The 16346-nt window shown below is 33.2% G+C and overlaps 1 pseudogene; it reads left to right on the top strand.

The window, feature by feature from the left end:
* The first annotated feature begins 11429 nt into the window (after positions 1-11429).
* Positions 11430-15083, top strand: LOC120152633 (annotated as a pseudogene).
* The last annotated feature ends 1263 nt before the right edge of the window (positions 15084-16346 follow it).

Genomic DNA, 16346 nt, shown 5'->3' with positions numbered 1-16346 from the left:
AAACTCATGATCCTCTCGAGAATCCAACCATTGAAGAAAGAGAAGTTTCTTACCCAAGAGAGTACAACTATGTCAATGATGCTGAAATTATAGGTGATCCATCCAAAGGGGTAACTAATTGATCTTCTCTTAGAAATATTTGTAATTATGTTGCATTTATTTCATGCATAGAGCCTAAGAACATCAAAGAAGCATTAAAACATGAATATTGGATTATGGCTATACAAGAAGAATTAAATCAATTTGAGAGAAGTAAAGTATGAACATTAGTTGAAAGGCCTAGTAATAAATCTACTATAGGTACTAGATGGGTAGTTAGGAATAAGCTTGATGAGAGTGGTAATATAGTGAGAAACAAGGCTAGACTTGTTGCTTAAGGGTATACTCAAGAAGAAGGCATAGACTATGATGAAACGTACGCTCCCGTAGCTAGGATGGAAGAAATTAGAATGTTATTAGCATTTGCATGTTTTCATGAATTTAAATTATATCAAATGGATGTTAAAAGTGCATTTTTAAATGGTTTTATAAAAGAAGAAGTGTATGTGGAACAACCTCCAGGTTTTGAAGATTCAAAATTTTCGGATCATGTTCTTAAATTGACAAAAGCGCTTTATAGTTTAAAACAAGCTCCTAGAGCTTGGTATGAAAGATTGTCAAATTTTTTAATTGAAAAAGGTTTTTCAAAAGGAAATGTTGACACTACATTGTTTTTAAAGCATAAAGGTAAAGATTTATTAGTAGTTCAAATTTATGTTGATGATATAATATTTGGTTATACTAATGATGTTCTTTGCCAAGAATTTTCTAAGCTAATGCAAAGTGAATTTGAGATGAGCATGATAGGGGAACTCTCATTTTTCTTGGGACTCCAAATCAAGCAAAGAAAAGATGGAATCTTCATCAATCAAGCTAAATACGTCAAAGATATGCTCAAGAAGTTTGGGCTGGAAAATGGGAAACCTTATGACACTCCAATGAGCTCATCAACAAAGCTTGACATAGATGAAGAAGATAAATGTGTGGATGTTAAATTATATAGGTCAATGATTGGTTCTTTGCTCTATCTAACTGCAAGTAGACCGGACATTATGTTTAGTGTTTGCTTATGTGCTAGATTTCAATCATGTCCTAAAGAATCACATTTACTAGCTGTTAAGAGGATCTTTATATACCTAAAGGACACTCCTAGTATAAGACTTTGGTATCCTAGAGACTCTAGCTTTAGCTTGCATGCCTTCTCAGATGCGGATTATGGAGGATGCAAATTAGATAGGAAAAGCACCTCCGGTACTTGCCAATTCCTTGGAAATATGTTGATTTCATGGTTTTCAAAGAAACAAAATTGTGTTGCATTATCTACCACTGAAGTCAAATACATTTCAGCTGGTAGTTGTTGTGCACAAGTTTTATGGATGAAACAACAACTTTTTGATTATGGAATTGAAGTATGTACTATTCCTATCAAGTGTGACAATACTAGCGCTATTTGTCTCACTAAAAATCCCATCCAACACTCTAGAACTAAGCATATTGAAATTAGACATCACTTCATTAGAGACCATGTTGCTAAGGAAGATGTGGTTCTAGAATTTGTTGATACTTTGCACCAATTAGCAGATATTTTTACAAAGCCTTTAGATAAGGAAAGATTTTGGACACTTAGGAGAGAATTAGGTTTAACTGACCTATCTTCACTTAGTGTTTAAAATAATTTTAGCACTTTTAAGAATAAATGAAAAATGCTTATAATGATAATTTTTGCTTGCATTCATTGCTATTAGTTAGGGGGAGTTTATGTTTTTTGGTGAAAATTAATTTTATATTCAAATGTTGTTTAAAGATTAATTTGATTGATTGAACATGATCAATTTTCAATATATGAGTTGCCAATACCATTAGAGCTAATTAATTTAGCATTTTAAGTGTTTAAAACGGATTTTTATGACATTTTTGTGCTTCATGCATCGATGCACTTAACAGTGCATCGATGCATCCCTTTGAATGTACATCAATTCATCTTGCTGATACACCGATGCACGCCTTGAATGATCATCGATGCACATGGTCATGCATCGATGCATCCGTCAGGTTTTGGGTTAAAATGTCTCATTTTTTTATTTTCTCATACCCTAAAACTAAAAACTCTCCCGCCATTCGTCCCTCTCTCACTCTAAATCCTTCTCTTGCTCAAAATCATTGAAAAATCATCATTTTCTTCGTGTTTTTCATCTTTAAAACCTGCTTATATCATTAAATCGTGCAAAACAACTCCTCATCCCTCTCAATCTGAATTTTCAAGGTAATATTTCAAAAAACCTCTATTTTATTGATTTTTGATTTTAGAACTAGTTTTGATTAGTTCTAGGATGAACATTATATCGAGCATTGATTGCTTGTTGGTTCTAAACTAGATTTTACTACCAATTTCATCAAAAACAAACAATTTTTCAAGATTTTTCTTTGAATTTTGAACTTAAAAAAAATTATGATTTCGAAAATTAGTAATATTTTTTTAATAGTGTTGTTTTCATGAAAACTATATTATGATTATCAAATATTATTAAATAGTTTTCAAAACATGCCCATTAGGATATGGTTTAGAGAATCTTGAATTATTGAGTACTCATTTGAGTTTTGGGATTGATTGTGCATACATGTGTTTCAAATTGCAGGTGATATTCCTTATTCCGATTTCCTTTAATCATGTCAAACCCTAAACAACCTAGGTCATCTTTGAGTCGGTCAAACCAAAACCATTCTCCCGTTCCTCAACCTCCTAATAGGCTATTAGGATCTTGCTTTAATATGCTTGAACGTCGGAGAGAAGAATTGTACCATAGGTATATGAATTCATTCCAATCTTATACAATTAGGGAATAACGTATTCCATCTCTACAAGCCATGATAGACTTTAAATTTGAATACCTCCCGATTCCTAGAACATGGAAGTTTGATAAAATGTTCTCTCTTAAACCTGTTGTCTTTCATCAATTAGTCCGCATTTTCTATTCTAATGCGGTTTGTATTCAAAACGAAACTCAATGTGGAACTATAGGAATTAGATCCTATCTTTTAGGCCAATATATTAATATTGACCCCGAAACTATAGCTTCAAAATTTGGGTTAGATGACGATGGTGTCTTTGACGAAAACGAAACTGTGGATTATCCATATCTCCCAAACGGTAGTGTTAGTACCCTTCAATCTCATCACGATTGTTTTCTTCATTTCATGATCTCATGGTGGTTTCGACCATCAGCGGGTAGGTACTCCACACTACGTATTAGAGATTTATGGTGGATGCACTGTATAAAGAATAAGAAGAAAATAAATTTTCCACATATTGTGTTCAGCGAGCTTGTCGATACCATAAACATTATCTCATCTAAACATGTCGAAACCTTAGTTTATGGTTATCTTCTAAGTAATCTCTTTATCAAACTGGGTCTAGATGTCTCCCTTGACAATCCTATACCACTTCAAAACCCTATCAATATCACATCCTTGAAGAAATCAGATTAGAAATTGGATGAGGTAACTGGTTTATGGGCTTTTAAACCCGGTAAACAAACTCCGGGAGCTAGTTCCTCACGAGCTGCTCCTAGCTCCTTTCGTGCTCCTCCTCCGACACCGGCTTCTGAAGATGATCCTGAATTTCAACAGCTTATGCAAGACATCGATGATCACGTACCCGATGACGAGCCTGCACTGGAACCAACTTCACAAGAAGATCAAATGCCTCCATATTTTCGTTCATTTTTGGAGACATTTGATTTACGGTATGCGTCCATGGATTCGCGCTTCACATTCATTGAGTCCCAGCTCTCTACCTTGGAAGCTCGACAACAAGATATGAATGATCATTTGGATGCACTGACACTTGAGATGAGAGCTCGTTACCCTTCTCCTCCTCCCGATCCTTCAATGGATGAATAGACTTATCTTGCTTTGATTGTTTTTGGGTTTGAACTTGAATTTAAATTGTTAAAACATTTTGGATTGTCTTTCTTTGATTGTTGAATGTTTGTTTGATGGATATTTGAACTTTTATTTCATATATATTTTTGGTTTGTTTCAATATATGCATAATTTACTTTTTAGTTGAAATATGACCAATTTACCATTTCACTTGAATATTGATTATGAATACTAATGGCTAACCTCTCTTTTGATCTTTGATCTTAGCAGCTTAAGCTATATTCAATTAAAATGTTTAATCAATTGCCTATGTCTTTCAAAACCTTGTTTAAAAACATTTTAAAGTCTTTTTGATTTAACAAAGAGGGGGAGAAGTGTTAAGTGTTAAAAGTTTTAAAGGGGAGAAGTGTTATAGTAAGGGGGTAATTTTTCAAAATTGATTTCAATTTTTTAGAAAATCTTAAAATAACACAAATGTTTTGTTATATCAAAAAGGGGGAGATTGTTGAAAACATTTTTGTGTTTCGATATAACAAATTAGTTTAAATGAATTTTAAGATTTTACAAATAATTTTCTAAGTATATTCGATTCAATTAATCGAATATCAAATTATTACTCCAAGTCTTTTAAGATCAATTTCAAACCTTACTAAATGTGTAAAATTGTGTTTTATACTTAATATATGTTTGAAACAATTTTCACAAAGTATTTTGAACCAAAATCAAGCCTAAAATCAAATTTTCAAAGTGATGCACAGATGCACCAATCCATGCATCGATGCACCATGGAATTAATTCAACATCGAATGCATTTTATGCATCGATGCACATACCATGCATCGATGCACTTAGTGCATTTGATGCATCGATGCACAAGACCATGCATCAATGCACTCATGCTTTTTCAAAACATCGAATGCATTTTATGCATCGATGCACTCTTAGTGCACCGATGCACTAAGGGTCCAACGGTCAAAATATTTGAATTTTACACTGGTGCACCGATGCACCATGGGTATGCAACGATGCATTGACGCTCCCAACAGATTTTATTAATTGTTTTCACACTTAAACAGCTATATTGACTCCACTAATCATCCCCAACGTTCAGAATCATTTGAAGTTGTATTTAAACAAGCTTAGAAGCCATTGATCAATAACAAGAAACATCAAGCAACTAGAATCAAGAGAGAATCAAAGAGAAAGCATCAAACCTCAAGTTTGAGCATTTCAAGCCTATTTTTCATTCAATATTCATTTTGCTTTAAAGAACACTTATTGTGCTCAATTGTATTTATTCTTGAGTGTTCTTTCTTTGTTCTAGAATTGTGCAAACATATTTGCCTTGTGAGGTTTTTCTTGTAAGTTTGCAAATTTGTAATATTTTCTTTGAGAAAAGAGTGTTCTCAAGAATTGGGTTATATTCTTGAGGGAGTTGTAAGGTTATCTCTTTGGCCTCAAAAGAAAGAACAAATTAGTGAATTTGTTGGAAAATCCTTAGTGTGGATAGCTAAGGTAGTGGACGTAGACTTTAGTTGATAAAGTCGAACCACTGTAAATCGATGTGCAATTACTTTCAATTTTCTGCAAAAGCTTCCACCAAAATTTTAATTGCCAATTCACCTCCCTCTTGGTCGATTCGATCGATTAACTCAACACATTACTTTATAAAGATGTTTGTCATTTGAGAACCCGAAAAAAAATTATTTCAATTTGATCAACTACAAAACATGATATTTCTTAAAGCAACATACTAAAACTATCACTTAATTACATTCCAAAATATTTGCCATAGTTTAATTACATGTCAATTAAGTTCTTAAATTGAATAAGATTGTCATAATATTACTGATGAGTCAACCTTTAATTGATGTAAGCTGCTGCTACTAATACACTCCTTACGCACTAATCTTTGCCTTTACCTACGCGTGGAATAATCACACGTTAAGTATTTACTTAGTGAGACATAAAACTGCAAGAGCATTACGACGATACTATAATATCATATAAATACTGAATAATAATATAATTTCATTATTCATAAGGACTAATTAAGCCCTCCTCAGTTAAACCATAATTCTTACATACCATCATAGAAATTATTCTTAGTATTTCATCATACTTATCCTTTTTGGTATACTTTCCCCTTTATTCTTTATTTGCCCTGCATACATTAAATGTAGAAATACTATACATAAATTGCCCCAAAATGCTAATTGATCATATATCTTTTATAATCATCACTGTTTTATATTTTCATTTGGGTATCCTTTCATGCCTATTATGTTCTGTTTATGTTTTTCCTTTATAACATCCCTTCATATCACTTATATACCATTCGTATCACTATTCAATTTCTCTATTCTTCTACCCCAAAGTATTTAGCTTTTCTTTTAACTTGCATAATTGTAACTCTTTTATCAAATGCATAGCTAATCCATCATTCTTTTATTCAACAGTGTTTAACCATTATTCTTTTACTCATATGTATTTAACCTTTCATCTAACTGGCATAATTGGTATCTTTCTACCAATTGCACAGTTAGGTCGTTATTCTTTTACTCAATGGTATTTAACCGTTCATCTAACTGGCATAATTGGTACATTTCTACCAATTGCACAATTAGGCTATTATTCTTTTACTCAACGGTATTTAACTATTCATCTAATTGGAATAATTGATACCTTTCTACCAATTGCACATTTAGGCCAGAAAGGCACTTAGCCTTTCATCTAACTGGCATAAATGACACCTTTCTGTCAAATGCACAGTTAGGCCTCAAAGGAACTTAGCCTTTCATCTAACTGGCATAAATGACACCTTTCTGTCAAATGCACAGTTAGGCCTCAAAGGCACTTAGCCTTTCATCTAACTAGAATAAATGACACATTTCTGTTAAATGCACTGTTAGGCCTCAAAGGCACTTAGACTTTCATCTAATTGGCATAAATGACACATTTCTATCAAATGCACAGTTAGGCCTATTAATCTTTTATTTTAGAGCAACCTCTAATATAATAATCATCCAATATCAATTAACCTCTTCAATTGTTATACATTCTATGATTTTTACTCATAGGTCCAGTGCATTAATACCATAATTTTATTATCATTACATGGATTACTCATCCACTACACTTACAACAATTCACATTCTTATTCTAAACTTCTGACAATTCTACATATATTTCCTATACGGAAATTCGTACAATTGATATTAATTTCTTATTTCGCACACGTAGTGCCTATACAAAAATTCATACACTTAGTATGAATTCCTTAACATTTTGCACACTTAGTGCCATTTGGTAATAACCATACATATATTAATAATTTCTACACTATTACTATTGTAACATGTACGTACATAATTAAATGCACTCACCTGCCTTTCCTCACTATATATATCCAAAATATAAGGTTGATTACTTCGGAACTTTGCCTTTGCCCTTAGTTTTGCTTGTTTCGGGAGCTTAGTTCCAATCTACTCAAGCATCCATAAAAACATGTACCATACTCAATGTTAGAATATTTTCTAACTTTTATACTTAAACAATACTCAAAAGAACATATTAATAACTTTCTATACCAATATCAGCCTATTTTTAACATTTCTGGCTACATAGTAGCGATACTACTACCCTGGTACCGATTCTTCTATACTATAGTACCGATACCCCCTTCGGGTATCGATACCAAAAATAGGTTCGATGTTGTCTGGTATCGATACCCTTACCATGGTATCGATACTACCCTTCTATGGTACCGATACCCCCTATCAGTATCGATACCAAAATTAGATTTGATGTTTCTTAGTATCGATACCCCTTATCATGGTATCGATACTATCTAATCAGTATCAATACTAATTGAATCAGTATCGGTACTACTTCATCTAATTTATCTCATTTTAGCCTATAGTATCAGTATTGTTCTATCAGTACCGATACCCTTGCCGAGATTTTCCAGTTTTTAACCCGATTATTAACCAAATGGGACCAATTTTCTTTATATTTACACTCAATAATGCTATTTAACTCTTCTATACTTATCCATACTAATTTTTCTTCATGTTGATTCATAAAACATCTAACATCTACCAAGAACATTACGTTCTAACAGTCACACCACTTTTTCTAATGTGTTTTTACTCCTATCCAATGCTTCTAACCTCTCATTTGCCTCTATGACAAGTCAAATCTACCATAAAACATCCATAAACACTCCTATATTAACATATCATTTAAAAACCCATTTTATAAAATCTCCTATATTTCTTCCATTTCTTAGTTTTAATCTCATTTAATCATTCCTTAAGCTTCTATACCACTTAAGGTTGTAAAAGCAACTCATAATCAACAAGAAAACTAATCAATTGAAGCTTACCTTTGGGAGCTATGGATGAGGCTTATCACGTGAAAGAAGAAGAAGAAGAAAGAGCTTTGTTTGATATCTCCTTTCCCTTTTTTCCCTTACCTTTAATATCTTATAAAATAAGAATTTTAAATTCATTTTTTAAAGGACTAAATTGCCCTCTAAACCATCCTTTATTACATTTTAGTTCAAAACACTATTCCAAATCATTTTCTCATCTTTTACCAATTATTCAAATAAATCTTAAATTTTTAATTCTTTTCAATTTAGTCTCTGACCTACTATTTGGGGTATTACAGGGTTTTAGTATATTTTATTTTTAGGACTTTAATATCTATTAGAGTTAGATTTCTATATGATATCTACTCCTTATGTTTATAAATATGGAGTTCAGAGAAAGCATTGTACACAACTCAAATTGAGATAATAATACAATTATTTCCCCTTATTCATTTATTCTTGTTCTTATTCTTCTTATTGCTTCTTTTAGAATATTTTATAACACGTTATCAAAATCAAATTATGATAATTACTTTATACTTTGAATTGAAACTCCAAAAGATATTTTAAATAGAATTTCTGAAGAGTTCCAAAAGTATATTGATTATTTAAAGAATATTTGAGATAAAGAATCTTGAAACCAAGTTTCATCTTGACCTGTAGATCGAGTACTTAAATTAGACCAATTGAAAAGATGATACGTAAAAGAAAACATTTTTTTCTAAAGTTTCCTCCCACATGGTCTTCAAAGGGATAATAATGTAAACATTTGGCGAATCAGTTCAAGTGGTAATTTGAAAAGATTTATTCATTGATATATTGTTTTCTTGAACATTTAAAGATTTTATTCAATATTAAGTTGAACTATCCAAAGATCTTATGTGATATTATCATGAGGGGGAGTAAATACTTGTTGTACTCTTTTTCCCTTAACAAAGGTTTTGTCCCACTGGGTTTTCTTGATAAGGTTTTTAATGAGACAACATGTTATACATATTAAAGATATGTGTACTCTTTTTTTCATTAAGATTTTTCCCCCACAGGGTTTTTATCTTAGCAATGTTTTAAAGAGGCACGTTATCTTCATAGGCATCCAACGAGGAGTGTTATGAATATTTATTTATGCGGATGTCTATCTCTATTTATAAGATAGGGTTTTAATATACTTTATTATTAGGACTTTAATATACATTAGAGCTAGAGTTATATATGATATCTACTCCTTATGCTTATAAATATAGAGTTCAGAAAAAGCATTGCACACAACTCAAATTGAGATAATAATACAGTTCTCTCCCCTTATTTGTTTATATTTTATTCTTCTTGTTCTTCTTATTGCTTCTTTTAAATTATTTTATAAAAACAAATTTAATCTTTAACAAATTTTTATCAATTTTTCACAACTATAATCAACATTTACTAATAAAAAGATTAACAATTTTCATACGTTAATTTTAAAGATAAATATTTAAAATTATAATGAATATTTACGACTAGAAACGTAAATTAACCACAAAACTATGACATTTTCCTATAACTATTAACACAAAAGCTAACCACTTAAAATTACACTAGGACTGTAAGTAAAAACAGAAAAGCTTAACCATTAACTTGAAAAAAAATTGATACGAACATATCTGATTGTGACGACAAACAAACCATAAAATGAGATAAAGCTACTGAAAGACCATTGACCAATCGCAAATCATACTCAAGCAAAGTGAAAATTTTATTTAGAACACAAATCTCATATTCAAATTCAATCTAAGGATCCAAATCATGGAATATCAACATGATAACAAATAAACACCATCTTAATCAATCATGATAATGTCAAATTCAATCTTGAGAAGAAGAAAAAAACTAAAATAACGACCAAACAACCATTTGACATTAAATGCACACACTCATTGTATTCTTGGTGCTCTCAAGAAATAACAACAATTATTTTATCACCGAAATCACTTAATTCATACAATATTATTAAATGAATAACATTGACACTTTTATATCATTATTGGACAATGACATATATTATTTTTTATATTTATAAAAAATATTAATGAGATCATTAATTTGTACAAAAAAAGTGAGATTATTAAAAATATCAGACAATTTATAATGTTAATTATATTTAATAGAATTAAAAAAGTTTTCTTCTTTGATAAAATTAATTAATTTTCTTGTAAATACGATAAATCAAACAAATTTAATTTTGTTAAAGACTACGTTAATTGTTTTTCATAACTGTTTCATTAATTAATGTTAAAATAAAGTTTTTTTTCATAAACTTTTAATATATATTTTTTCTGTTTTAACTCACGGTAAATTTCTAAATTAATTTAAATGATAAGTAATTTGATATCACTTAAATATATTTGAGTTTAGTCTTTATGTATGCAGAAAATTTTCACTCTCAGTCGCATTAAAATCTTTTTCTTTCTTTGAACAATCCCCTACTAAAACAAGGTTGCAATTCGAATAAGTTCAAATTAGTAATTAAGAGTTATCTTTAATGAAAACAGGGAGGACAATATTGAATGTGTGAAGTATAAGTTTCAATGTCTGTAATTACTTCATATTGATAAAAAAAATACAGTATTTGTCTTTATTGTTTTTTGATATTGGAGTCTTTGGTAGGAAGGTGCTCTTTATGACCTTTTCCTGGACTCTTCGTTCCTCTTATTATCGCTCTTTGTGGGTTATTCGGTAAATTAGGTATTCTACTCCTTTTTAATCTGTCTCTCTCTTTGTTTCTTGTGTGCAGGCATTCTACTTAGTCTTTAAAAGCTCTTCTCTTGTTGAGTTTTCTGTTTCTTCTTTCTCCTTTCATCTGGGTTTTGTGGTATAACCCTTCATCTCCTCGTTAAATTTCTTTTAGATCGATCAAGGTCTTTCACCTCTATACGTTTGGTGAGCCTTCTGCGTGTGCTTTTTATGTTTATATTTGTTTGATCGTTGATGGTCAGATGAGAGGGAGTATATTCTCTCTGTTTTTTTTTCTTTCTTGAAAACTTAGGCTGTTTGGTTATTTATGGCTAGTTTTCTTTTTGAGGTTTTGATTTTTATGGTTTTTCTATGCATGTCTTGAATCTGCATATTCTTTGAGGTCATAGCAATTTGTGTTTAAAGATCGTAATTCTTTGCTGTCTTTTCACATATTGGATTGTTGAGTCTCTCTTTAGTTAATTTTCTTTCTAGTATTGCTTTCCTTTTGTTCTGTTTAATGGCGCCTTTGGGATTGAAGGTGGGATATGATAAGGGTTCCTCTCTGTGTATTCAGTTTCTTTTTTCCTTTTGTTCTTATTTGGAGCAGCGGGGAACCTTGTGTCTGCTTTCGTTTCGGTCCACAGTTGGATATTTGCTGTTAGTTGGTGCTCGTTATCGTTTGATTTTGGTTTCACTCACCCTGGTGATAGATCAATGCTACAATTGGTTTCTTGACGTATGAGAGGCAAATATGTCTCTCAAAGCAAACTTAAACTTAGACTACTGCATTACTATTAGAAATATGGAAATCGGTTACTTACCAATTGTATTGGAATATTATTCAGGTTATTTGCACGGAAATTCAAACGAGTCATAATGCAGGGACGAAGGGATCCTATTGGTTCCTTGTCTGTACCTTCTTTGATCATAGTACTACACCGAGTAATGTTGCTATTGAACAGCAGGTTTACTGGAATAATGTTCAAAATCCTATGGAAAACAGATTGCCTAATTGTTTGCTGTCATCTAATGACATGAACATTGGATATGTGAACTCTATTGGTCGGGAGGAGCAGCCTGGTAGATGGTGCTTGGGAGAGCCTAGCTCCAGTGACACTGAAACTGAGGTCAGCTATAATGAGCGGAAAACTGATCATGGATGGTCATTGTCTATGAGTGCTTCTACAAATGCTGGTCTGAGGTTAGTTGGACAGAGGTATGAACAAAGCTCTCTATTTGCGCAAAGTTCCAATTCTGATGCAGTTCCCCAGAGTCAAAGGTTAAATGCTGAATTAGCTAGTCATGGTGATAATAACTGTCAATTTACAGAACGGTCTAACCACTATAAGCCCAGTGGATCAGAAGGTGAGCAGAATTCACTGGGTGCAGGTTCTGAAGCATTTCTACTTTCCCCTGGAAGTGCTGGGCATGATAATGATGAAAGACCTGGTTTCTCGTATGAGGGTCGTCCTGCATCGTGCAAAAGGAAGGCCCTGGAAGGAAATGTTGGGCGGTCATCTTCGAGTGGAAGTTCTGGCTACTATCATATTGCAGAAAGTAGTGCATGGAATGGAGTTTCTGCTAGCTATACTGCAGGAAGAATTGTGAATATATAAACCCACTCAAGACGGGCTCACCCTAGACTTGGATTAGACATTCAAGGATCAGCATCTGACAGCATTCCTGAACCAGTTGTTTTACCATCAACTGCAGAGAGCCCACGCAGGAATTTCCGGTTGCGAGTAAATCCTTCTAGTGTACAAGAACCTATTGCCCGTCCTCTAATTTCTGCAGGTGATACAATCAGGCGGTCTGTTGTTTTGTATGCGCCGTAGTCATCAAGACTTCTTCCAACTAATCATTCTCTGGATTTAAGCTCAGCAACAATGGTACCTAATGCAAGTTCTCAAAACCCGAATGTCATTGTTGATGTTCCAACTTTTCTTCGAAATGGAGGTTCTGACTCAAGAACTGGCAGTTCATCAAATTTGAATCTAGCAGCCGATAGAAATGTTGTACCACAGGCAAGACATCAATCAAGAAGCATGGCCAGAAACCAATTAGATCAAAGTATGTTGGCTCCTGCACCAGAACGCAGAACTTTGGTTAGAAATCCTGGTTTAAGCAGTGGAACTATAAGTGCTCCTGGAAATATTGCTTCTACTTCCCATGCTGATCCAAATTCTGGTGCCAATGCAATGTCTGGATCTACTTGGGTTCCTCATCCCAACTCCTCTTCACAATACCCACGAAGATCGTCAGAATTTGTTCGACAGTCATTAATGTCTTCCCTTGGCAATGAAGCTGGAGGCCAGGATAATCATTCTTCACTGCCTTCAGGACCTGCTTTTTCGGAAGAGATGTTGCTTTCATCTCAAGAAGCTAATCAGGGTTTCCATCGTTCATATTCTAGGTCATTGCAATGGTTGGAGAGACAAGATGCTGGTTTGCTCAGAATTCCACACTCATTGCGAACTTTAGCTTTTGCTACTGAAGGAAGAAGCTGGCTTGTCACATCTGAGGTCTGCCTTTGACCTCCATCTTTTCTGATTGTGATAGATTTTCTGTTTCCCTTCAAATTCAAACAATATCAAAGTGCAAATCCTGGTTCCCTTAACACCACTACTTAATTTGCTGCCAAGTTAATTGTCACTGGAAATCACATGCCTGGTATAGATAAAGGAAACTCCTTGTTTGATAGAGGCATAGTGCAATGCTAATTGTGTAGGATGTATATGTTGTTGTTTTCCTTTAATTGCATGTCTGAAAGACATGACCTTGGGAATCGATATCCAAAGTTCATGCACTACTCAATGAATATGTTATTCATGTGTTGCACTTAGTTCTTTATTTCGACCACTCAAATATAAATGCCGCCACTTATCTTGTAAACTCTTGGTTTTAGCTGTGACCTGCGTACAAGATATTAAATATGGCCATGGTAAAGATCCACTCAATTAGATCTGACATTTTGTTTATGGGACAGATTCGCAATGTCTTGGATCTCATGCGGAGGGGGGGAGAACTTGCGACTTGAGGTAAGAATTTAATTTAACGGTGTAATTTGATTTAGTTCTACCATCACCAACTAAAACTTGGAAGCATGAAATTTGCCTTTTCCTTTATAGTTCATATGTTATTATGCTCAATAGGTGGCCATTCTGCTAGGGACTTTGAGAGTGGCCATGTCATTTTGGATCTTACTTATTCCCCAAGCAAGTGATATTCTCTTCTAATTATGCTTTTATGCAGGATGTCATGATCCTCGATCAGGCGTTACTATTAGGGGTAGCTGCTATTCATGACCGTCATAGGGACATGCGGCTCGATGTTGATAACATGTCATATGAGGTAGTATCTATATTCTTCACATCCTAATCTTTTCCGTGTTTGAAAATTCTGACAGTAGAATTGCTTTGTGGGTAATAGGAGTTACTGGCTCTGGAAGAACGCATTGGTAATGTAAGCACAGGGTTGAGTGAAGAAACTATATTAAACAGTCTGAAACGACGAAGACACTTTAGTTCACCAATAGCTCAGTTAGAGGCTGAACCGTGTTGTGTTTGTCAGGTAATGGATTTTCTCGTCTGCATTTTCATACCTCTGATTTTACGGACCTTGTAAATAATTGTTTACCAACTTGCAGGAAGAATATAATGATGGAGAAGATCTTGGGACACTGGAATGTGGCCACGACTTCCATGCTGATTGCATTAGACAATGGCTGATGCTAAAAAACGTGTGCCCCATTTGTAAAACAACAGGTCTGACTAAATGAGACGTCCTGTTGTTTCCAGGCAATTAGGTCTTCCTCGGGTCAGAGGAAGGTCCCGGCATCAAATGTTCTGGTTTGGCTCTTTCAGTTCATCTAAACTAGATGCCTTCAAGTGTGAGGATATGCGCCCAGCAGTTTTCATTCTGAGATGATCTATCCATGGCACTTGAGCATTAAATTCTACTTCCAATTAGGTCTAACAAGGCTCTTTCTGAGTGGATGACAGACAATTTCTGAAGCACTGGGAACGAAGAAGATAGTATCAACATTTTTCATTTTCTAATAGGTGTACGTATGAATTTTAGGCCCATTGGCGATATAGATTATCGAATACTTATACATTATTATGTTCCTCTTTTTTTTTCTTCCTTTTTAAGCATAATTTTTCCAAGAGATTTCTTCATAAGCATTGTTGTGTTATAATTATTTGTCGAAATAAGTTTGTGTTTTATAAAAAAAACAGTCGGTAACAAATTACCACTTCTCAACAAAAATATTTTAGTAATATATGGTTCTTTCACCCAAACAAAATCCAAAAATGAACGTTGATGGATGGCGAAAGAACAATAGCACGTAAGCAACTTATAAATACCCTGAATCTCTGACAGATCACAAGGATTCAAAGGTCAGGAAATCAGGGCTACTTTGGGACTTAAGATGGTCCAATGGCGTTGTCAATCCACTTGAGATTTACCATAAGTGGTGCAACTCCGTTAACCCGACCTAGAAGAAATAGATCAAATTTAGAGAATTCAATTGAAACATTTTTCTTTCATGGAAAACATGTGCGTTCCAAACATAAAAATTGTGTTTCTAAATAAGAAATAGTTTCTCAAATTCAATATTTTATAGTCTTATTAGAATAAAATATCCGGAAAAAATGTAATAGAACTTGATAAATGTTCCCGAAATCAGGCAAAAAAAATTGAAAATAACTTATAATGTCCAAAGTCCCAAAATCACATAAATAATAGAAATAATAATTTCCAAATAATAATATGAATAAAAATCCGGGATAAAAATTCATACCGAATGTAACACTTTTATATGAAAAGTGAAATGATTCTTCAAGTATTGAATCGCTTAGGTATGAGTATCTGAAATATGGAAACTATGATTTATAAGTTACTAAGCTTATGTGTCTCTAAAGCACAAACGAACACAAGTCTCAAATCACAAGTTATATTCACAATTCAAATCCATAATATTTCAAGGTATGAATGATATGCAAATGTAAATGTACACGATCACCTAACACCGAAGAGTAGGTTCTTCAAACCACTTTCTACTACACACCATTTGAAGTGAAGTCTGCCTCAAGAGAGGAGTCACTAATAATCCAAAGTGAAATTTGTCCCAAAGGGTGAATCCACTGATATTTTGTAGGGAAACTCATCTCGAAGGGTGAATCCACTGATAATCCAAAGTAAAATTCATTATCGAATGGTGAATCCACTGAACTTCCCTGATCATAAATACTCAACCCAATGTGATATGGTATCATAATTTATCTGAATTCTGATTTGATCGAATGAAGAAAATATTACATACAAATAATTCGAATGT

Source organism: Hibiscus syriacus, unplaced genomic scaffold (assembly GCF_006381635.1).
Source record: "Hibiscus syriacus cultivar Baekdansim isolate YM2019G1 unplaced genomic scaffold, ASM638163v2 tig00111095_pilon, whole genome shotgun sequence".
Lineage (NCBI taxonomy): Eukaryota > Viridiplantae > Streptophyta > Magnoliopsida > Malvales > Malvaceae > Hibiscus > Hibiscus syriacus.
The sequence above is the reverse complement of the archived record's forward strand: the minus strand, read 5'-3'. Positions and strand labels throughout refer to the sequence as shown.